Raw genomic sequence first — 22,856 nt, forward strand, 5'->3', positions numbered from 1 at the left:
AAGGATACAATCCATCTGAGGGCAGTTCCTTGGACACCGATGTCATGCAATCTGCTGAACAGTGTGTGTTGGGAGATGGGGTCGAAGGCAGTGGAATAGTCCAGGAGAATCAGCACCACTGTCTCCCCCTGGTTGAGGAGAGCCCAGATGTCAGTGGCTGTGATAAGGGCTGTCTCAGTGCTGTTGTTGCTGCAGAAGCCAGATTGGGAGTTGTCCAGGAGGTGGTTTTGTTCCAGGTAGGTTATGAGTTACTGGTTGATTGCTGGTAAACTTAGCAGGGGCCTGTAGTTGTCACCGGGCTCTGCTGATGTTATTTTCAGCAGGCGTTGACTACTGCATTCTTCCAGTCTTCTGGGAAGGTGGCCATGGTCAGGAAGGCATTAATTAGGGTGGTGAGTTCTTGGCTTATCCTGGTGTTTCCAAGGTTGAAGGTGTGAGGGAAAGGTGGTGGTGGGGGCCCAAAAGTGTACCAATTATATGATGATGGCGGTGGTTTCTTCTGTGGCGAGGTGGTTCCAGGTGGTGAGGCAGGATTTCGTTGTGGGTGGGGAGTTGTTGTGCTGGTTGTTGAAGAAGTCAGTGGGCCTGAGTTGGGGTTGCTATTCCTGAAAATGTTGGTGATATTGTTGTGGAAGAAGTTTGCAAGGCTGTTGCGGAGGTCCTATGAGGCGGTGATGTTTGCTGTGGCTGCGGGGTTGGAGAATTCCTTTACAATGCTGAAGTGTTCTTTGCTGTTGTTGGAGCAGGTTTCAAAGCATGTCAGCAAGGCTTTCTTCTTTGAATCCTGTAGTTGTCGGTGGTAGTGGTTTAGTGCAGTTTTGCAGGCGTTTCTGTTGGTGGCATCCCTTCTCTCCTCTTCTAATGACTGCTGCAGCTAGAATGCTATTGAAGGCAAGAAACAAAGAAGCTCTAAGTGAGTGTGACTGCATTCATAAATTAGGTTCGCAGTCCAGCTGCTCACCTAATCATACAGAATTGCACAGTGCCTTGATAACAATATATTACTATTACCTCTCGGAAAGGGTTTTACAAATAATGTTAATTTAATGTTATTACATTAAAATAGCATTTGTCAGCATGGTGCTGGGCAATAAAAAAGATGATGCACAAAAATGAGAATGCAAATTAAAGTTATATTAAAATAACAAGGAGTGCAATCTAGTAGCATGGTGATACGGCTTTAAAAAAAAGGGGTATAGTAATGGGCAGAAATAAAAAGAATGAAAAGCGAAGCTGGATGCTAGGAAGGCATGGTGAACAGACCTTACAGCCAGAGGTAAGACTCATTATGTAAGGAGGAACAAGTACTGGGGCACTTTAAGCAGCACAGAGAAACTGAAACAGAAGGTTGTACAAGCAAACAACGAAGGAAAATACATTGCATGCCTTAAGCACACATTTTTTATCCCACGTGTTTTTCACAACGCATATGTTTTTACAGCATATGCCATTACCACGCATTGTATATATATGTATATATATATATATATATATATATATATATATATATATATATATATATATATATATATATATATAAAAATTTAAACAAAGTATTTGTGCGGGGGAGACCTCACATGCTCCAAAATTACCTTAAATGCATGGTAAAGGCAAGGTTGTAAAAACATAAACGTGGTAAAAACATGTGGGCTAAAAAATGTGTGGTTAAGGCACAAGGTGATAAAAAGCTCATTGTAAAGGCTGTTTCCTGAAACAGAAAGCAGAGTGAAATTGAAACCAGTGGAAAGAAACTAGAGATGGTGAAATGTGCTCTGTCAATGAGAGAAAAAACTGAAAATGTACGTATTAGTTAAAATTTCAGAGGTGCTAGAGAGTAGGCTTACTAATAGGTTAGAGGAGTAGTCTAGATGAAAAAGGATACCATACTCAAGTCAAGTCAAGTCAAATCAGCTTTATTCGGTGTAAATAATATCACCATAAAAGCATACTATTCGGAGAAAACAGTTACAATTGCAAACTTAAAAAAAGTATCTAAAAATACACAATCAAAAAAAATAAAAACAACATTTCGTTGACATACGATATAACAAGTTACAGTTCGATTCTTTAGATACAGAAATGGAAGAAGTTATACAATCATAGGGAACGATGAGTGATTCTTAGACATTCAAGTACATAAAGTGCAAAGTATTCAGGTGTATAAAAACAATTCACAATACCACAGCTACGTACATACGTGATGGACGATAAACAACAATGGCCTGTCTTCTCCTTATTGCCAGTTGTATGTCCAAAATAACTGCATTCGTGATTATCTGATTTTCCAAACTACATACAAAATTAAAAGCATGTTTATAATAAAAAAGCATTTTAGATAAAAACAAAGGTTTTAAAATGGATTACCGGGTGTCTGTATAAAAGCTACAAAATAGTAAAAAGTGTTGCGTGGATTGGGGAGACTTTCCATCACATGGGCAATTCGGGAGTTTATGGCACCACTTTTCCTGTTTGGGGAATGCTATTAAATAATGTAGGGTGCCACACCTGAGCCTTGTCAAGTAAAATCTATGTTGTATATTTCACACCTGTATTAGATAGGTTTGTGTGCCCCTTACAGAGGGAATTTCACATTAAAATTTTACGCAATGTTTTTGGCTGTCTTCAGCCTCTCTAGCACCTTCCACAGCATGCATATACCTTGTCTTCAGATCTCTTTTACTACGGTCTAAAATTTCTGCTGGATTCTGTTTGTCTATTTGCACATTACAGCGTGCCAGGAGGGTGTATATATGTTCAAGCCAGGGAATTTTGCTACTGTGGTCAAGGGATAAACACTAGGGGCCCGATTCACAGAACTAACTTAAGACAAAATCCTAAACTTACTACCATTTTGGTATTCACAGAAGGCCCTTACTCATTTTGGTATTCACAGAAGGCACTTACTCACTTCGGTATTCACAGAAGTTAGGAGTCCTAACTTTAGGACTCCTAAATGCCTTCTGTGAATACCGAAAGCCATAAAATTACGATTTTTCTCAGTTTAGTAATAGTATAGTTAGGACTCCTCACTTTAGGACTCCTAAATACCTTCTGTGAATACCGAAAGTCTTAAAATTAGAATTTTACTCAATTTAGTAGTCCTAAGTCTAAACTTAGGACTACTAAATTGAGAAAAATCCTAATTTTAAGACTTTCGGTATTCACAGAAGGCATTTAGGAGTCCTAAAGTTAGGAGTCCTAACTATACTACTACTAAACTGAGAAAAATCGTAATTTTATGGCTTTCGGTATTCACAGAAGGCATTTAGGAGTCCTAAAGTTAGGACTCCTAACTTTAGGACTACTAAATTGAGAAAAATCCTAATTTTAAGACTTTCGGTATTCACAGAAGGCATTTAGGAGTCCTAAAGTGAGGAGTCCTAACTATACTATTACTAAACTGAGAAAAATCGTAATTTTATGGCTTTCGGTATTCACAGAAGGCATTTAGGAGTCCTAAAGTTAGGACTCCTAACTTCTGTGAATACCGAAATGAGTAAGTGCCTTCTGTGAATACCAAAATGAGTAAGTGCCTTCTGTGAATACCAAAATGGTAGTAAGTTTAGGATTTTGTCTTAAGTTAGTTCTGTGAATCGGGCCCTCTGTCCTTTTTAAATTTGGTCTCATCTTTGGCCCATATTTCTTGCCAAAGAGTGAGACCAGCCGTGTCTATTAAGTCAGTTAAGAATGGTACAAATAGTTCTTTATGTATAACATAGTTTGGAGAGGAACTAGGGAATGCTAACAGTCTTTTTAGAAATTTATTTTTAAAAATTTGTAACGGGCGGTATTGGCTCTCCCCCATAGTGCAGCCCCGTAGCAAACGCCTGTAACACATTTACTACGGTACAAGGTGAGAATTTCCCGTATGGGTTTGTTTCCTATTTTGGCAGAAAACCTTAAAATGCCCTCAGTAGTTCTTAAAAATATCAATTTACACAGTTCCATATGTGTGTTCCATGTACCATTCTTATTAAAAGTCAAACCCAAATATGAAAAGGTTGAGACTCTATTGATGCCTATCCCTCCCACGTGATTTTGTCTGTTCTTTAATTTAGAGCTCCCGCATGTCATGAAAAAATACTTTTTAAAATTAATCTGGAGGTCTGTTTCAGAAATGAACAGGGCAAAAATGAACTGTTAAACGTTGCAGACCGTTAGCTGTTCTTGATAAGAAGACAGCATCGTCTGCATAGAGAAGAACAGGGGCCGGGCGTGCCCTATCTTTTGGTGCGTCTGCGACTAGATTTTGTAAAAAAGGATCTACATTATTAATATATAAAGAAAATAAAAGAGGGGCTAAAACACAACCTTGCCGGATTCCACGTGTTACTTTAAAATTAGGAGTGCATGCCCCCGTGGTGCCGAACCGCACTCTGGAAGTTAAAAGAGAATAAATCTGAGCTAAGTATGTTATTATATCAATAGGGGCACCTAGCGCCTTCAATGTCTCCCATAGTTTAGCATGATTTACAAGGTCGAAGGCGCTAGTAAGGTCAACAAAACAAAGATGCAAGACCCCATCCTTAGCTAGGGTGTACTTCCCTATTAATAGCTCTAGATTGATGCATTGTTCCACCGTCCCAATACCCTTTCTGCATCCATACTGGACCTCGGTCAAGATGTTATTATCCTCGGCCCAGTTTTCTCACCTTTCCAGCATTATTCTCCCCATCAATTTGGAGGTAGAGTCAAGAAGGGATATGGGACGGTAGCAATTTGCCTTCCCTCTGTCCCCTTTTTTGAATATTGGGACGATTACACTTTCCACCCATGATGCAGGCAGCACTCCATCAAAGGTGGCGTTAAAAACATTAAATAAAATTGGAATCCAGAAGTCCATATTATGATACCATACTCAAAAAGTGTCTTCACACTTAGAAATCTTATTCTCAGAAATTTAAGGACTCCTATTTTTTAAGTAAAAATGCGTCTGCATTCAAAGATCCAATGAGCCTCTTAGCTGTAGTTTGTAGGATCTACTACTTCTTGGCTGGCTAAAGCCACTGGTTAGCAATTTGTGCTTCATAAAAAACGCAGGAGACAACACTGTGGCATCTGAAGAAAAAGTTACACACTTCCCAGCCTTGTAACTCAAGTATGCTGAGCTGCTCATAGATGGCCAATTTACAGGTCCGTTAATATTAATGTTCCATACTTTTCAGCAACAGCCTTGTGGTCTACACAGTGTCGTCCAGTCCCCGGTGGAGAGGAAGAGGCATTTTAAAAAGAGTAATAGCCCTAGAGGAGATGAAGAAGGCATTTTAATAAGAGTAATAGCTATGAGACCTCTTGACTGCTATAAAGTTAAAGTTTGTGGATTTATATAGTGCAGCATTATCACCCGTGAGGGTATCCAGGCGCACGGGGAGATTAAGTGATTTGCCCAGAATCACAGTATGTTGCACCAACGCCGAGACTCGAACCGGACTCCCCAGCTCCTGAGTCGTCAGCTCTTGCCAATACGCCACATACACTCTATGAGACCTGCCCTCAGACTACAACAGAAGGCATGCATTTGGAGGGTCACAAATCAGACCAATCAGGGGTAGGCTTATTAACATGAAGGGTGTGCTACAAAGTGCAAGCCATTTTTCTTGTACTTGGAGCTACATTTGCATGAACAGCTAGCAAGTGTTGTTGTTCTCTGAAGTACTGCTCAGCGTCAAGGAATATCCCAGTGAAGAACTAAGTATGACATCACAGTACCATACAATGGTGGAACTGCCTTACAAAATGTAAATCTAGAACCAGCAACAAAATGAGAGTTATTATTACCAATTGTAGGAATGGCATCGTAGAGGCGAACTATGAGACAACTTTGTGAGCAGTTTTGGGCCCCTGTGATGGGATGGTGGTGGCTGGCCACCAAAACCAGTCTTGACTGCCCACAGTTCCAGCACCAACTTTAAGGTAATCCGATTGATGATGCAATTTCTCATGGCAGGATATACTATGGGGCTTCTGTACAATCCCTTTGCGCCGCCGGTGCATGACTTTTAATATGGGAAAAAGTGACCTACCGTGGGCGCAAAGGGGTTGTAAATAAACCCCTATGTGCTTCTTCTTTTCTTTAATTAGGGGAAGAGTACATTTAGTTATGCGGGATGCGAAATGGCGACATTTTCATGAAAATTACTCATTAAGTGGAAAAGGTTATCCAACCTGCTTTTAAGTAGAAAGATTGGAATTCAGGGCCCTTGTGCTAGCATTAATGCCCTTAACCCCATGGACACTGATGTATTTCAGGTAGTAACACCTCGTTACCATCGCTGCTTTGTTAATGTCAATTCTGTAATGGTGGCTGTTTTATCCAAGGCTATTATCTGAGCATAATGGGAAATCCCCCTCGGTACCCACAAATTATCCAATGACTTTCGATGTTTATTGACAATCTCGGTGACAAGGCTTCCAGGCATGGTACCCGGATCCAGATCAAAGGATGCTCCTCTCTGATCCAGTTACCCTCTTAGAACAGGAATGCAAAGTGATTTTGTTTCCTGTAGTCAATCATGTTAAATCTGTCTGCCCAGTACTTAGTAGGAATCAAGTATGACATACAGTTGTCAAGCCCGTTCTGCCTCGTGCTCTTTTGCATCATTCCTGGGCCCTTTCCCAGAGCAGTTCTCCCACTCGTGAAAGATGCTGTGGAACTGACTTCTGCCCTGAAGCTTTCCTGCATCCTCTCTGTGGAAAGAGTCCGCTGGCTTGCAGACTTCTCAGCCCCCTCCCTCACAGCAGCGGTACCGCCACGCGCTCACACTGGTGAGTCATGTTCATTAGACTAATCTGTCCTGTCACTTCCAGGAGCAGCAGGGGAGCTGGCTGTTACACAGCCATTAGCTTGTGATCGGGTGGCCTCGGGCTCTCTTTTTTTCTAAAGATGTTCCTTACCTGGTGTAAAGGTGATACAATTGGGGGTTGAGCTGCTCTTTCTCTTTGACCTGTTTTTTTTCAGCCTGCTTTGAAGTGATATGGTTATGCTTTAATTATTCGTCATGCTCTTTAGGATATGCGAAATAAGAACTGGAGGGAGAAATCCAAGGCAAACTAATTTTCATGGAGCTGCACAAAGCCACCTCTGTATAATTCCTCCTGCTCTGTGTACAGCAAATTACTGCTATTAAATCCCATTTTCGCTAGAAGCGATTTTGCCCGCTGCAGGATTTGATTCTTGAAAAAAATATACTTTTTGACTTTACTAAAAGTCAATGTAATAGGATGTTTGATATTCATAAGTTGCAATCAACAACTCAATGAAAACCATCCACAATCTCAACTGCCGACTCCTAGCTCTGCACCTCCCGCTCGTTCCGGCAGATCCTAGTCCTGCGCAATACGCACCGGCGCCAGTGGTTGCGTGACGCCTCTGTGCTCCACATAGATTACTGCAAGTCGGGGCTGCGCCAGGCAATGAAGGCCAATCGACTTCATGTAGTATCAAAAAAATCCTTTATTTCAAATTGCTTTTTCAAAAGTTCAATAGTAGCCAACGCATTCATTCCCTCTAGGGAAGCTTCATCAGGGCTTATAATGTCACCAAAGTATATCAGGAAGCGCAGTGGCTCATTGACGTCCGGCCAAACTCCAAACTTTGGAGTATGGCCGGACGTGGGGTTTTACGGTTTCAAGCATGCAGGCCTTATTATGCCTGTGAGAACTCCCAGCTGTTTCCAGCGCAATATACTGGAGAGAATTGTCAATGAGCCACTATGCTTCCTGATATACAACTCTTCGGAAAATGGCATGGCAAGGATTCTCAAAGTGTTCGTCTTCAAACACAAGTGTTTATCACAGGGGGTAACCGACTCCGAACCCCTTGACTACTATTTTAATCTGTGTGATTCCAAGCAGGAAAGTACCTGCCTACAAGATTTAACCCAATGTAACAGCTTTCCACCTTTAAAGGCCTATTGGCTTTAACACATGCTTTTTACAAGCAACTTTTTTAATGACTTTTCATAATAAATAGATCTGGTTTATAGCCTTGATCACTGGATTGTCACCATAGCCAACTATGTCCTGCTGTATTGAGCATACATTTTCCCATAAGGCAAGAATTGTAGCACAAGCATTCATTTTGTATGCTTATTCCCCCAACCAAACTCTGTTCTTGGGGGAAATCAACATTTAGGCAGAGCAAAAGCTGCTCTCTTAGTAGCCCTTATGGAAGCTCGTTTTCTGTATATCCCACAAGGCCTGCTGATAGTTGAGCACTCAAGCCAGACCAAAAAGATGAAAGGGTGGGTAGTTCGATTTGACAACTTTGCGTGGATTTGCGACACTGATAACTTCATACAGGAGATGAAGTTTAAAAAAAAAGTAGGAGAAAAATCCTGTCACAAGGTATATCTTTGTAGTATTAAACCATTGAAAAATGCTGCCCAAATACTTGTGAGTATAATTCCTTCTGCCAAACGCTTTTTGCTGGAAACTTTGGCAACTGCCACAGCAAGGCAACTTAAACAAACCTCTCATCTTTGTAAAGTGCCAGAGTTCTGTGCGTCACAAATAATTCCCAATGGAATTTGGACTTGACCCCCCCTACAAAAGTGACATTGATGAAAGGAAATTAGGCAATGAGAGCGTAATACAACAGCAGTGTTGAGGCAAAGTTGTTTTGCAAGTTGAAATTCAGGCAGACCATTGCAAAGAGTTTTACTATTAAGCACAACAGCACAATAGATGTTGTATTTTCAATAATTCTAATCCTGACACATCTCCTGTATACCAAGCTTGAACAGCATCTCATACCTGCTGCTGTACCTGCCATACATAGGGTGGTCTTCCCCAGACCTTTTGCCTCTTGCCTCCATGTTCTGCTGAATCTGTAAGTTTGGCAGAGGACTCTGAGCACTTTACCACTCCTAACTAGTGCTAAAGTGCATGTGTTTCTTCTCTAACACATGGTGACATTGGTGTATTCCTGATTTGCATATTTGGTTTAGTAGTAAGTCCCTTGTGAAGTGGTATGACATATACCTAATTGCTACTAGTGGGCCTGCAGCACTAATTGTGCTACCCATATAAGTAGCCTCTCAAACCTGTCTCAGGCCTGTCACTGCAGTGCCTGTGTGTGCAGTTTACTGCCACTTCGACTCGACATTTAAAATTACTTGCAAAGCCTTAAACTTCCCTTTTATTACAGATAATCAACCCTAAGGTAGGCCCCAAGTAACCCTAACAGCAGGGTGTTATGTATGTTAAAGGTAGGGCATTTACCTTTCTGTTTTGCATGTCCTGGCAGTGAAAAACACCCAAATCCATTTTTCACTACCCTGAGACCTACCCCTCTTAAAGGCTAGCATTGGAAATTCCTTAGTACAATTTTAAGCTGCAATTCCTGATCAGAGAAGAGTGGCTTTTTTAATATCTCATATCTTGGAATGGTAATGATAAATCCTCCTCACTGGTGAAGTTAGATTAACTTTACTGTTTTAGAAATGCCACTTTTAGAAAGTGGACCTTTCTCTGGACCTACTGCTCTGTGTGCCTGACAGCCTGTTTCCAATATAAGTTACACTTTCTGCACTCCCTCTAGGCAGTCACAACAGAGAAAGGATAAGTGTCTGAGTACCCATCTACATACATCTGCTTTCTGATGGCCTTGCCTGGGCAGGATGGAAGGGAGGGGCTAACACTTCACTTGAATTGGCAGTGTCCTGTCCCCACACAAAGGACCCGCATATAATGCTTTGTTGTCTTAACATGACGTGTTAGAATTGTGAAATGTATTAACTTGAAACATGATGTGTTTAGACCATTAATAAAGTAACATGGAGAATCAATGTAGAAAGTAAATGCAGCTAGAAGAAAATATTAACATGACAAACTTGTGTTGTGAACTGACAATTGTTCATGTACTAAAAAATGTGTATTTAGTTGTGCAACTTTAAATGTAGATAAATAAATTAATTGAAAGAGCCTTATTTTCCATGCAATTTGTAAAAGCTCACATGCTGCTTTCTTATGTTAGCTAAACTAGGCCTGAATTGCAGTGTCCTGAAAACTCTCGCTTTAGAATTAGCAGTTGAATTTCATGTATGATGAGGAATTTGTTCTCTCTCTGGTTTTTGTTGCAGGTGAAATAAGTGTTTTGTTAGCTAGAATAATGTCTTTGTTTTACTAGTCAGGCAAGGAGAGAAGATGTCACATTCACGTTGCTTGAGTTGATAAAGGAAGGTCTGGGAATCAAGTACAAATTGTTGCGAGAGAAGAACACAGTTGTCTCATGAAAACTACCTTTAGGACTGTACCCAGAGCGGATGGCGTAATCCGCAATGAGTCTTGGGAAAGTTTCCTGCAATATTGTGATGTTGGGAGTAGGGAAAGTCCCCACTTCTTTTTTTGCCTTCTGAGAGTGAGTGCCTGAGAACAAGCTCTGTCTTGGTAGCTTTATGCTACATGACCATTCAACTTAGGAGAGACTTCTTAGAAAGACTCCATAGGCTGACACCTTTTACCTTTCTTACTGAAGATGCTTAAGTAGGGATGTCATCTTAGTGTTAGTGTAAGGATAGATTCATGCTTTTACTCATCAACCCTCAATGTAGGAAAAATTGGACTCATGCTTTCTGATCCTCTGCATCCTGCTTCTTGAATTATTTGTATTGTTTATGCTACATCGTCTTAATTGGATACACAGATTTGTCTTTATGCTGATTCCGATGTATTTTTACACTTTCATCTTGAGGTGTTTCTACGTTCAGTTATTTTTGGCTTTGTAATAAATCAGACTAACTGTACGTAGTTTTCTGTGGTTAGTACATGTCTAAGAGGGTTCTTGGTTAATTGATCGTTTTAATAATGAACTTTCTCCTCTCTACGCTTTCATGCTGCTAAAAACAGCCATCGTTTTGTGTCTCTAGGACAGGTCTAGAACTTATGGGCCCAGCCCTTTCACTTTGTAATAGCCTTCAACACATACTGCACATTATTACTTAGTTTTAATTTGAAGCTTTGTTTTCAAAATACAATATACAGTGTGTGGGCAAAGATGGTTCTTGAACTTAGAGATCGACCCAACTATAGACTCACATTGCACACAGGTGCAACAACATGGAGATATAATACCATCTAAAGGAAGCTTGGAGTATATATGACATGTAAGATCCTGAGCTTTCTTCCGGTCAGCTTTGGACTTCATAGATAGACAATGTGGGCCTGATTCACAAAGAGCCTTCGCACTCGTGGAGGAGGATCTGCAGTTGTGGGGGAGTCTCCGCACTTGGGCGGACTTTCCACAATGAAACTTCTCATTGTGGAATTCTGCCCCAAGTGCAGATAGAATCCTCCACGACTGCGGGGCCTCCGCCTCAAGTGTGGAGGCCCTTTGTGAATCAGGCCCTATGTGTTTTTTATTGGAGATGATCCTGCAGCGCCCCCTTGCTGGAAAAGGGGTTTCTGGTTGTCTAAGGTATGCACCTAAGCCAGGCAGAATCCACCACTCTAGTCAGCGCAAGGGAGCTACACAACTAAGATAACCCCTGCTCACCCCCTTCGCAGCTTGACTGAGCAGTCAGGCTTATCCCAGAGGCAATGTGTAAAGCGTGTGCACAACACACACACCAGTGACACACTAGGCACACCGCAAAAAGGTAATATCAAAAATATCCTTTGTATTAATCACACAATCAAATTAAAACCACAATCACATAAACAACTGTGCCACTAGGTACTTTGTCATGACATCACATAAAGTCATATACCACTTTTGCCAATCGGGCAATTATCATAAATATCCCAGTCAGTGCACTCTAGTAAATACTCATAAGTAAACACCACACTGAAAACATTAGGCCTAACATCACAGATGGTGTAACCAGTAACTACCGGTAGAATTACACATGTTATAACACTTCATCAAGAAAGTAAACACGTCTGCATATTGCACATGTAGGCCATTGGAAAGGGGCAGGCCTTACAATGCTGATCGTAGTGTGTAGAGACATCACTCTGCTGACCTTGCTCAGGTAAAAGACACACTGCATTCCGTCCATCAATTGTGTGTCTTTTGCTTTCTCGCCCTAGGTGCACCAGGTATGCCCAGACGTGGGTCCTGGGCTCACTGTGCCACTGGAATCAAGCTATCCTGGCTGAAGAGGGGTGAAACCCCAAAACCGATCCTAGAATACTTGTTTCCGTTCCAGGGAGGACCTGGCTTGGCAGTTCGGGCTGGACTGTTCCCATGAGGCACAGGGTCAAGACTGATTTGCATATGGCCAGGTCTAAACTGGGGTGGCATGGTGAGCAAAAGAATGATGGATTTAACCCAGATCTCTTACTGGGGTGAATGTTTTGATTTGTTCTGCATTCCGTCCATTAATTGTGTGTCTTTTGACCTTGATCAGGCTGCAGAGAGGTCTGCGTGCCTATTACCAGCACTACAGTATTACTGAGCGGAGCGGTACCTCTTTGGAGGGTTCCCTTTCTGCTCCGACTCAGCCCTGATGCCCGAAGGCCCGCATTCACATGGTACAGCTGCTAGTGGCACTACGGAACACGTTAGAGACCTCTCCCAGTCTTGTGCGGTTGACTGGGGGCGGGGGCGGTCATTCGACACCCCCCGCTCGGTGCAGAGCTTCCCCAGTGTGTGCCCACCTGGGAGACAAGAGAGGAGGGAGAGACCTCACCCGGTCTGCCCCCTACGTTCCCGGAAACCAGGCCGTGGCCCGTCTTCTACGGCTGAACCTTCAGTCCATGGGTAAGGGCAAAACAATGACGGTAGGCGCCCGCACTAGCCACGTGGGCGGAGAGACCTCTCCTAGCAAGCAGGAAGACTGCCCGCGACCGCCACGGGATCTCCTTTCCTCCGCTCTCCAGGGTTTCTCATCCTGCGCCACGGCATCCAGCTCTCCAAGCGGACTGATGGTGCTCCTTCAGGGGGGTTTTCACAGGGCGGCCAGGGCTTCTCCTCTGTACGTGTCTTAGCGCTCACATGCCATCGCGGTGAAGGGAAAGAGTAGAGCACCTTTTTCTCAACCAGCTCTCCCCTCCCACTGCCCACACACAGGGAGCCCTGCAGCACTTGGCACGCGCTGACAGCAGGCCTGTTCCCAGGTCGGAGTGCTCCTTGCACCAGGAGCTCTCTCTCCACCTCGTTTCCTCTTATAGCATGCTTCACACGCACTGATCAGGGAGCAGAGCAAACAAACACCTGGAAACATAAAAGCCCCCAATGAACGTTTTGCTCTAAAGTAAAAGAGGGTGAATTGCACAGCGCTCACCATGTGCTATATTTTTCCATCCATAGGGCAGGCCATAAAAGCCCTGGGAGATCCCTAGGGCAGAGAACAGGGCACAGGCAGGCCAGTACACAGGGTTGCTTAGCAGAGTGGCAGTCCCTTCGGACACCCAGCAGGCAGCAGGTTGGTCCCACAAGCTTGTAGTCCCAAATGGTGGTACCTCCTGGCACACAGCAGTCCTCTGTTCACAGTCCACGCAGTGTCTACCCTTTTTTCATGGGGTCACAGCCCCAGTATTATTAGTGCTAAAGTCTTTGTTCTGGGGGCACTTCAGTCACATTTTAGAGCGGCACAACACCCCCATTCACATTCTAAGCCCTGGGGGTGGGGACAGCATTGTAGAAGGCTGGCACAGCCCTATTCAGGTGCAGGTGCAACTCCTCTCACCAGTCCAAATGCAGACTAGGCCTATGAAGGTGTAAGGGAAACTCCTCCCGCAACTCTAAATTCAGCCAAGGTCTATTCAGCCTAGTGCTGAGTCACCTAGCAAAGGAAGGACACACCTCAACCCACCTTGTGAATGTCTAGAGTGAATGCACATCCCCTCTCACCTGTCAATCAAAACCAGACGGTCAATAAACATCCAGGAAGGTCACAAAGACTCATAAGCACACAGAAATGCCCACTTCTAATACTGGTATTTCTAAAAATAGTAATAATAAATCTGCTTTCACCAATAAGCAGGATTTATCACTATTATTCCAAACATACCAAACATGGTCATGCTACCCCTCTCAGATCAGAAAATACCACTGAAGAACATATCAGAGAATTCCCGATGCAACCCTATGAGAGGGCAGCCTCACAGCAGTGAGAAACCAAATAGGCTGTTTGTCACGACCAGGACATGCCACACAGTTAAGGCACATGTCCTACCTTTTACCTACAATGCACCCTGCCCATAGGGCTAGCTAGGTCCTACCTTAGGGGTGCCTTATACGTAGTAAAAGGGGAGTTTGGATGTGGTAACCGCTTGCCATGTCACTGCGGCAGTGAACTGCTCGTGCAGGCCCTGCAGTGGCAGAGGCCTGAGGCAGGTTTGAGAGGCTACTTCGGTTCGTGGCGCAAGCAGCTCTGCTAGCCTACCAGTAGCATTTAATTTACAGGCCCTGATTATATGGGATATTACCTTACAAGGGACTTACAGGTAAATTAAATATGCCAAATAGGTGTAGACCAATCATACCAAGTTTACAAGAGAGAGTTCAAGCACTTTAGCACTGATCAGCAGTGGTAAAGTACCCAGAGTCCTAAAATCGCCAACAACAGGTCAGAAAAAATACAGGAGGATGGCAAAAATATCCGGGATGACCCTGCAAAAAAGGGCTAACTCCAACACACCTTCAATACTATTTTACAAAAAGCATGAAAAAACCAAAACGAGCATTGGCAGCACCAGACCTATCAGCTTTGCCAATGGTGGTTATGTAGGTTCTTTGCTTATTTTATGGGCATTGTAGCTTGAATTTCGTTGCACGCATATCTACTTTGTATGTGGGCATTGAAGCTAAATCTTTTGATGATGTGCTTTTGAAAAAAACAGTAAAATGCACATACAAACACAACTACTGCGGTTCAACGTGCTTACGTTTTATTCTATTTAGGTCCTCAACATAGTCATAGTATTTCCCAGTATGTGATTTCCTTCTTCGTCGTCAGTATCTTGATATCTTACATGGTCACAGACTAACCGCCCAGTATGCTGCTGTTGCTATGCAACACTAAAATGCTTTGACATCACCCCTCCTGGCTAAGATTGCTATGTGCAACCACACATAAGTGCTCTGCCCTCCTCCTATGACACAGCCATTTCCTATTTCACATTATTCCACATTTACTGCCCCTTGGCACCTTATGCTCGCAGCCCTGGATCTGCTGTTTCCGCTCACTTCATGCACAGCTACAGGGAGTCCACTGATTTTGCTAAACCGTTTCTTTAAAGCTTGACTGTCAATGAATGGAGAGGGAAGTAACACACTGTGACATATGGGCATTCAGTGGCTTGCGGATATGTGATTGTGAGGTTCTGGGGGTGCCCCAGGTGACTCTCTGCAGGGGCACAGTGACATAGTACCACAGGGAAGAAAAGATGTTATCTTCTATGGCTCTATTTCAGCCTTGAGTATATTTGATAGATGTGCGAGGGCATATTTTGTGAAGCACAATCTTGCATGGAATTCCTAATCCTAATTCCTAGTTATTCATCATTTGTCTGTAATGGAAATTCTTTTTTTTTCCTTCGGCCAGGTCTAATCACTTTAATCAAGTCTGTGCAAATTGCTTCAATTTTAATCAAACCACTAGCAAGATCTACATATCAGCATTGCCAATCTCATGTTTTGAGCTTTGAGCTGCTATGAAAATTGTGAATCCACAGCTGGATTGCCAATGTGTGTCTTTCTATATGTTGTGTGGCTCAGCCTCGCATACTTTCTGCAATTGCTGCTTTCTTTTGTCCACTATTCAATGTGACGTTGAGAGCCCTTAAAGCGTTACCAAAAATGCCAAATGCACCTTTGACACAATTGACATATGTGTGTCTGTTCCTCCAGGGGCAATTATGCTACTGCGTTTGCTAGTTTGCAGTAGTCACCTTGATAGGGTTGTGGTGCTCGTGAAGATAAGCTGGTAATCACCTTGATTACTTTTTTGCATTGTAAGTAATATGTGATCCACTTTCTGTTATGTTAAATTCATTGTAAAGCGCACATTCACCAGGGGTTTCTTGGCGCTGAACTCAGAGACAAAGCTTTGCTGTTGACACCTGAGACAGCTTGACTGAAAAGGAAAAGCCATGTTTTTAGTGAGCATCTGAATTGACTGTGATTGGTAAAGGCGCTGAGCCCATTGGGCAGAGGGTTCCATTGTCTGGAAGAACAGCCAAGAAACTTTTCACCTCCACCCTCCTTCCCCCACCAGAGTTTAGGAGCAGTTAGGAAATCTGCCATGGTACAGTGTGCTTTCTTGTCTATCACGAAAACGCTCCAGGAGTCGAACACCCACAGGAAATACCTTAGGAATTTGGCTATATATAGCTCAATAAAATAAAAGGCAAAAGGATTTGAACTATTACATGTATAATTATAGGGAAGATGGGAAATCAGGTACAATGTGCAACGCCTCCATGTTATAAATACAATTAAATATGAAAATTGGAACTAAGACAAGAGAGCTTGCCTGACAAGATACCACCATACATGGCTTTTGGCACCTGAAATATGGCGTTAAATGGACACTGGCACCAGTTCTCTGCTTGCTTGGTGTGACTGTGGAAATGTTGAGAACCGTGTTTTACGAGAGTGTAAATGTCAAATTGAATCATATTATTACATGCATGCTAGAAAAATCTCCTTATAATACATGGGATTCTGCAATCCCTGTATATTTGCCAGGCTCCAATTACTTTATAATCAGCAATATGTGATGCACCAAGTCATCGAATAAAAGATGTCAGAACTCGACTACTATAAACTATTACAGTCGACTATTATAAGTTATTACAGTTGAGTTCTGACCTCACAATGCCTGCTGCCCCAGTCACCACCTGAGGTGAAAGGCAGGTCAGGTCACAGAGCATAATTGCTCTATTTTCTAGTTTACAATGGCAAGCAGAGAGAACCCCTTTATTTTTTGCACTCCTTAGATATTTAGAGAAAAGCTAGAACCTTTCTGCATGTTTCTACATATTCCTAGAAAATGCAGCTTTTTAAAAAAAAACGGACTTATATTGAACTATTTCTAACATCTGCTTACAACAAATATCTAACAGGCTTCAATATGTTTAATTTTGTACTAGCGGTTTCATTTGTATTATTCATGTTTGCAAACATGCTCTCTCTTTCATACTAAAGAGCTGCGCACCACCGTGATTTGTGGGAAAGGTGATGGTGTGAACATGTATTATATGAGATAAAGAACCCCTTGGCATACATTTTTTTAAAACATTTGTTTGTTGACATGTCTAAGATTATTATACATACTGTACTGGATGCATATATTACAATTTCAACATTTCAATTTTGCGTTTTGCATTCCATGTTTCGATCTTTAATACACATCGGGGATTCAGTACTCTGCTTCATTTTGACTCAGCCTCCTAAATTTTGCAAATTTGTACGTATTAGCTCCGTTTTCCCAGGAGTTGTTGTACCCATTGTTAGCCAACATCGTGTTTTCCTATTTGGCGCTCCTTCTGCGCTCATGCTTATAACTTCCTAATTTTGATTGATGCCTGTATATAATTTGTACCTTAAAACCTGTGCCTGTCCTGGTTCCACATGCGGTCTCTTCAATACTAATTAGTGCTGCAGGGGGCCTGTCTGTGTGTGTGGGGTCAGCCCTGGGTCCTCAGTGTTTGCTATCTAGTCTCCATAACAGCTGCTCCGGGTCTCAGGGATGGTGTATCTGTCGTTGTGTGTCTCCCCCTGCATGAGTTTTGCTTGTCTGACTTGGCTACTTCCGTCTTCTCTTTGCGTGTTCGGGCAGTCTATCTGGGAGCCCTATGTTTCCCTAATCTTCTGCCGCGTCATTTTCAAGGTCTAGAGTTTCCTAGGCCCTCACCAGCTCCTTTCATTGGTCTGATATTGGCTTTTTACACACCCCCCTCACTTCCTCCCTGAGGAGTGCCCTTGTCCCTGCCTTAGCCCAGTCCATGAGATCTCTTTTCCAGCTTTCTATTCGTGGTCCCGTGTTGGCCTTCCAGGCCATCGCCACTCGTCTCTTGGCAAGGGCCATAGGCAAGTCGACAAATTTGTTTCCTACCTTGGAAAAAGACCCAAGAGGCACACCTCCCCAGTGTTATTTAATTCTCTCCCCAATGTCGCCCCTGTCTGCTGGACTACTTCGGCCCAGAAGAGGGTCAGTGTTGGGCAATTCCAGACCATGTGGATAAAGTCCATATCATGTTGGGCACATCTTGGACACGCTGTGTCTCGCCTGCATGTATCATTCTAATTCTGTGTGGGGTCAGGTATGCCATTTGCACATAATTAAACTGGATATATTTCAGTCTCGTGTAGCGAGATATTGACTTGAGGGAAGCCAGGACCTTTTCCCATTCTCGGGCTGTGGATTGTTTTCTAATCCTTGTTCCCAGCATTTTCTGATCTTGGGCAATGCTGTCAACAATGCTTCCACTAGTGTAGTGTAAAAACACTTTACTTGGTGGCCAACTCCTCCCACAGTGAGTAGTGCATGGAGTAAGGAATGTGTTTCCGGTTCCTCTCCCTCCTCCCCATAATTCTCTGAAGGTACAGACTGCAGGAACCAGCCTGCCGGCAACCCATATTGCTCTACAAATTCCACAAAGGGGATCAGCAGCTTTTCCTGGTAGATGTCGCCTACAGTCCTGAGACCCACCTCCCCCCAGTCTATCAATTGCTCCAAAGTGAATACTTGGCGTGGGGTTGCGTGTGGTAGGCCCACCAGCAGGAGCTGGGGGTATTTGGGGGTGGCGGGCAGTTTGGCCAGGCTCTTCTTTCAGCACTGTAGTGAAGTGGTCTGCAGAGTCGACGTGTAAGGGGTTACAACTATGCAGTCCAAAATCTTGGCTAACACCATAGTAGGGTGGGCGCTCAGATCACCCATGAACGTTCCTTCCACGTTTGTTCCTTCCAGCCACTGGACCAGCCACTGTATTTGGGAGGTCAGGTAGTAATATTTAACCCCCTGACATACATGACAAGGATATTGCAAGTCACATCAGACTTCCATAACCTTACAAAGCAACTCAGTCTTCGGCCTTGTTTCTCTATATGGGTATGGAACTCATCGGTGACTTGCAATACCATTATAACGTACTGGAGGGGTACTTCAGCCCTTATATAATGCCCCTTGTGCTCCATTTCTCTCTGGTTAACTATATAACTCACACACAAGCAAGAAGAACATAGCCTACACCATATTTGGTGACATGGTGGACGTAATATATTTTTTATTACCCTTGTTGAAAGTCTGCCACAAGAATCCACTCTAGGCTTGGCAGATTATGTGTCATGGCTCTTCCCAGTATTTATAAATAGTAATAAATAACACATTTCATTGCACATGTATGACACTCAGTGGAGTGGCAGTATTTTATGCAAGTCAGAATGATCGCAACAGTGACATCACAAACTATTTGACCCTATTATCATTAGAAGAAGTGACTCCACGTGACATTTCACTCTACTCTGCTGAAGAATAGTTTAGCAATGAGCAATGGTCTTGTCCATAGGAACGCCAGGGCGTTGCCCACCTGTCTCACAGCCGTCACATATAAAATATATATATTTATTCAAAATTAAGGTGAATTTAATTATGACCCAGCCCGGCATTGACTACTATCACCATGATGACCGCCAATTGACATACTGTGGGCTGTTCCAAGCATAATGATTGGCAGCCACCTGATGAAATTAAGTGTGAATGTCAGTTTGCGCGTTTTGTTATTCACGCCCAACCTGACATGCACACTTCAGCTCTCCTCAACCTACGCTCTACAAGCGGGCAGAGGGAATACCAATGCAGCCTCCTAATCCCGATGTGAGTGTTGTGTCTGCCTGCCCTATGCATTCTGGGTTCTGCTGTCATACTGTTCACTAATACAATCAACACAAGAGCAGCATCAGGATTGGTTTAGCTGGCGGGTGACATTATTGCGCTTCTCCCGTGCTCCCCCCCTCTCTGCCCCAGATCGTGTTCTTCCTGCACCACCTTTCACCTGGTACATGGCTCCATCCACAGAGGCATAGCATCCCTTCAGCCGCTCCATTAAGCACTCTCCCAGGACCCCCCACCCCAAAAAAAGAAAAAAGTAAACAACCGTCAGAGCTAAATGAGAGAGGATCTGATGGAGGCGCTTTTAGCAAATCACAGCTGTGCAAAAGGTGAGTATTTGCTCTTTTTTGGAATGTGGAGGTGCGGGGGGGAGTACTGTGGTTTAAACTCCGTATGATTCGCTAAAGGAGGAAGTACTGGAGGGAGGGAGGGCACTGGAACTGGAATCACAGGTTTTGTGGAGCGATAATGGAGAATTCTGCCTCAAGGCGTGTCTGGGATAAGTACTGCCCCCGGGGCGCGCAGGGATGAATGAGAGCTAGGCTGGAGTAGGTGTCTTCATCGTTGAGTGGGATAGTGAGAGTACCACCACTCTTGGGCAGGTTTTGAGCGGGAACAAAATAAACCTGGGCAGAGCTTTTCGTAGGACCAACCTGTGTGAGGGGACATGTGCGAGAGAGACATCTTGGGGATAAACAGGGAGTTGCCCCCAGTACTAGAGTGACCAGCTGCCTCAAACCGCATTACAGTTAGTGAGCACAGCATGTAACTGTTACTATGATGTGGTAACGTTACTGAGGAGTTTTGTAAGAAATCAGCTGCTCCCGGGTTGTAGGGTCGCTGTATACCCAGTGGTGCAGTATGGAGGATGGGATCTGGTGATTCTTGCCACATCCAAGGTCGTGTACCCCACTACAGTGTGGCAAGTACCATTGTAGACGTCAGTGCAATGAATCTTTTGTACAAGTTAGATGTCTCTCAAGGCCTGGGGTGGGTTAAGTTTTTATCTCGCTTATTTTTCAAAATGGGGACTGTATCTCAGAATATTGTGGGCAGAATACTAATGTACATACATATTGTAATTAAAACATCGTGAGGGCATTCTGTATCCCTGTAAGTACTGTTTTTGCAGCAGGGTTAGTTTTGATGCTCCCGCCTTTCACGTATTGCTTCTGTGTGCTTCCTATGCTTTGAGTTGGTCTCTGCCTCTCCATTGCCTGTCGATGGAACATCTGGGCTAATGGGTGTACTACAAGTTGTTTGTGCTTCCTCTCGGTGTCATCACATTTCTCAATGTCCTGATGCAGTTATCGCCTTTTAAGGAACCAAATCCCATCAGAAAATTCCATGGCCTCTCCTTGAACACCCCTCACACTGATTGTAGGGCTGGGCGTATCTATCAGTAGTACAGCAGGTCTAGTGGCACCGGCTGGCTCCGAGGGACCCCTTACAGGCCAAACACAGGGGCGTACATTCCACTGCTGCAGTACCACTTGGTTCCAGAGGCCCACTAGACCCTGATTATTGCTCTATTTTATAATCCAGACTGTAGCCATGGGGCCCATTTCCTTCCTCTCATGATACACTGGCCATATTACTGCCCAAATATAGCTGTATTTGCTACCAAACCCAGGACATTAATGCCTGTAGTGGCACCCTTGTTATGAAACTGGGGGGGGGGGGGGGGGGGAGTGCAGTTCTCTCTCCTTCTGAAGTGAAACTATGTGCATGGACTGACCATATATGCTTGAGTACATTTGGGGCATTGGCAGGTAGGTGTGAGACTCTTTGGACTGTGCTCTTGGTGACAATTGGACTGTTTGTGTGTGTGCTCTTCTGATGACTGGGGTGGTGTTTGAGTTGCCTGCTGAGGCATTTGATAACTTCTTACCATCTCCGCCGCTTGCACTCCCACTGTCCTCTCTTGTAAAGAACCATCTAGATATCTGCCTGTGAGGCACCCTGTGCTGGAGGCGAGGGAGGAGCTTCTATTATGATGTAGAATTGGGAGGGAAGCAATGATCACAACACAGGGCCCAAGGGTGCGTACCCACCTCAGGTACCCCAAAAGGCCCAATAGTTGTTTGGGTCAGAATGACAGACCACATACGTTACTCACAAGTCTAAAATGGGTGCGCTTGATAGAAAAAGTGAGTTTAGGGGGAGGGACTCTGCCAACTCCCTTCAGGTGTACTTGAAAATTTCGAAAATTGAGTTTTAGATGTGGAAAAAGAGGGGGATTTCCTGCAGCCTGGCTAACTTCACTTAGGGGGAGGCAAACAGGTTTCCCTCTTGGTACAAAGGATGTGTGAAAGTAAGTGTGGGCTCTTGTTATGCATGTCTATTGAGAGATGGGGTGAGAAAAATGATCCGAGAGTTATCTGTGCTTTGGATCTCCTGGAGTGGTGCATCTGACCTGCTTGTTCAGCTGAAGGCTGTAGGCCTGCATAAGTTTGCCTTCTACATGGCATTTCAAGTTTATAGACGTTATGATGAATATAAAGAAAAAGGATTGAAAATTGCTGAAATAGACTGAGAGAGTGAGAAGAGGCAAAGAATAATAATCAGTCCGCTATCAAAAAGGAAGCCCATGTTGACACCAGAACATGGGCTTTTATGGGGATTCTCAGCGGCATATTATCAAGCCCATTATCGGCGCTTTAGAGGCAGTTTTCTGCCGCTAAAGCGGCGATAATTTTAATGCCGTTTCTTGATAATATGCCGCTTAGTCTCAACCCGATCCTCAATTGTGAAAAAAAGACTTGCAGGCTAGTCAGAGGTCAGGCAAAGAGGAAACCGTATTGTGTAGCGACCAGTGCTTAATTTGAGCCCGGTGGTTTCCGGTGCTCGGCACCAGCTCTTAATTGTCATCACTGGCGCTTGTGACAGTCTGCCTTATGTTGGCGCTGTCTGAGATGACCACAACAACAGTCAATTATTAATTCAATATACATTGAAAAAGACTATTACCTGCCTCCCAAGCCATTCCTTTGGATTGGGGGCCTGGAATAGTCTGAAGTGTCACACTTGTGGGAGTGTGATGGTTATTAGTTGTGTTTGTACTATGATTGGCAG

This window comes from Triturus cristatus, chromosome 9, assembly GCF_964204655.1.
Source record: "Triturus cristatus chromosome 9, aTriCri1.1, whole genome shotgun sequence".
Lineage (NCBI taxonomy): Eukaryota > Metazoa > Chordata > Amphibia > Caudata > Salamandridae > Triturus > Triturus cristatus.